Raw genomic sequence first — 2,712 nt, forward strand, 5'->3', positions numbered from 1 at the left:
TGCAGTGAGCTGAAGATCACGTCACTGCACTCCAGCCTGGGCAACAGAGCAAGACTCTGGCTCAAAAAATAATAGTAATAAAAAATAACACCTCAATTAATTTCAGTATGACTTTGTCAAGAGGCAATTATTTGCTAAGCACTTTATATGCTAACTCACAGGGCTACCAGATGAGGTAACATGGTTATTGCCACATTACAGATGAGGCTCAGAGAGCATAGGTACCCTGCCTGGGGTCACACAGCTTGTAAACGGCAGAGTTGGGATTCAAATCCAGTCTCTTTGTTCCGAAACCTGTGCTCTCTTCACTTCCCCCAGGCTGCCTGGCAAGATAAATAAAAAGCCACCTGTCCCCAAAACTTCCAAATTGTACTTTGGTTCCTTTATTCCATTTCATCCCATCTTTAGTCCTAGCCTCTGTGTCTTTTTTTTTTTTTTTTTGAGATGGAGTCTCGCTCTGTCACCCAGGCTGGAGTGCAGTGGCGTGATCTCGGCTCACTGCAATCTCTGCCTCAAGGGTTCAAGGGATTCTCCAGCCTCAGCTTCCCAAGTAGCTGGGACTATAGGCGCATGCTACCACGTCCGGCAAATTTTTTTTTTTTTTTTGGTATTTTTGTAGAGACAGTGTTTCACCATGTTGGCCAGGCTGGTCTTGAACTCCTGACCTCAGGTGATCTGCCTACCTCGGCCTCCCAAAGTGCTGGGATTACAGGCGTGTGTCACCACACCCAGCTTAACTTTTTTGTACCATCTTCACCCTTTGCTCTGGCCAGAAGGGTCTCTCCTCACTGTCCCCAGAACACCCCCGGAATTTGTAAATAAAGACAGTTCAAAGAGTGATACACTTTATTTTTTAATTAATTAACTAATTTTTTTAGAGACAGGGTTTTACCCTGTTAGGCTGGAGTGCAGTGGCGCAATCATAGCTCACTACAGCCTTGAACTCCTGGGCTAAAGAGATCCTCCTGCCTTAGCCTCTTGAGTAGGCTGGAACTATAGGTGCACACCACCATGTCTGGATAATTTTTTATTTATTTTTATTTTTGCAGAAATGTGAGAGGAGGGTCTTGCTTTGCTATCCAGGCTGGTCTTGAACTCCTGGCTTCATGCCATCCTCTTGCCTGAGCTTCCCAAATTGCTGAGATTATAGGTGTGAGTTACTGTGCCCCTACTGGACTGATGCACTTTATAAACCACACACTGTAAGCTCTACACAAATGTAAACTAGTATCTTCTCCTTTCCTTCCACTAGAAGCGTCTCTGTTGGCATGTCCAAAGTCTCAGAGTTTTTCAAGGTTAAACTCAGTCCTCTGCAACTCTGGCAGCTTCCAGATGGCAGGATAGGCAGGGGACTGTTTTTTCTGGATTCTTGGGACACTCACCACAAAATCAGTACCATGTAATGCCCTGGCCTGCCCTGGGCTGCGTAAGTTCTTTTGTCTATGTTCTTGCCAAGGACCTGTTTGACCCTCTAAGCAGTGAAGCAATAGCTGTTTTCCACTCAACCTCTCTTACCCTTATTTTTCTCATTTGCAAAATGAGAATGATGGTAGCTATGTTGGCCTTACCCATGACTCTCTTACCAGTCCCACCTTGGGCATGTTGTGAGCAGAAGCAGTGCTGCCCTAGTGCAGCGGTTCTCAAAGTGTGATCTGCAGAGCCACTCAGGGATCTGAGACAATCTTCTTTTCTAACTACATACCTGTGTGAGGCTGGGTTTTCTTCATATACTTGAATCAACACATTACAACAGCTTGAACACAGAAACAGATATGAGAATACAGCTGTCTTCCATTAAGCCAGATATTAAAGCATTTGCAAAAATATAAAATAATGCCACTGTTCTCACTATTTGTTTTAGATAATTAAAAAATATATAATGTCAACATGTAATAGATTATTATTTTATGAATTAATAAACATTTAAAACATTCTCAGTTTTAATTTCTTTTTTTTTTTTTTAGAGATAGGCCTCACTCTGTGGCCCAGGCTGGAGTGCAGTGGCTATTCACAGGCACAATCCCACTACTGATCAGCAGGGACTCAGTTTTAATTTCTAATACAATAATTATCAATACATATAATCCACACAAATAAAAGCTCTTGGAAATCCTCAATAATTTTCAAGAATATAGAGGTACTGAGACCCAAAGTTTGAGAACTCCTCGAGGAAATAATAGAGTTCCAGATCTAGATTTTTTAGGTACCTCGTGGTCTAACCCTCTCCTATGCCTCAATTTATCTCTAATACAATAATACTCATTGTTGTGGCGTGGGTGCCTCTTGGTTTCTTCCGTTTCCTAATGTTTAGATCTTGCTTTATGTGTGTATACAGGGATGGTCTTTGGAAGGATACACAATTAACTGGTACAACGGTTGAGGGGAGTTCGGAAACTGGGAGAAAGTGGCACCATAAACCTTTCTGCTCTGTTTGATTTTAAAATATAGTACATCGTGGATGCAGTGCCTGAATTAATAATGAACAATTAAAAGTAAAATTACATTTGTAATGCATAGGAATGCATGAGAAACTCAAGTCTGCTCAAGTAAAGTGGTGTTAAACGACAAAGACAAACAATAAGACGAACAAAGTTATCCTTGTCTGCCTTCACCGGACTCACAAACACTTAGCTCAGGTTCCCTCTGGCTCCGCTCCCGCCTGCTGGGGTTAAGCCACTCTCATCCTCAGCCCCGTCCCTCGGCCCCACCCCC

The sequence above is a fragment of the Colobus angolensis genome, unplaced genomic scaffold (genome assembly GCF_000951035.1).
Source record: "Colobus angolensis palliatus isolate OR3802 unplaced genomic scaffold, Cang.pa_1.0 Scaffold12, whole genome shotgun sequence".
NCBI classification, from domain to species: domain Eukaryota; kingdom Metazoa; phylum Chordata; class Mammalia; order Primates; family Cercopithecidae; genus Colobus; species Colobus angolensis.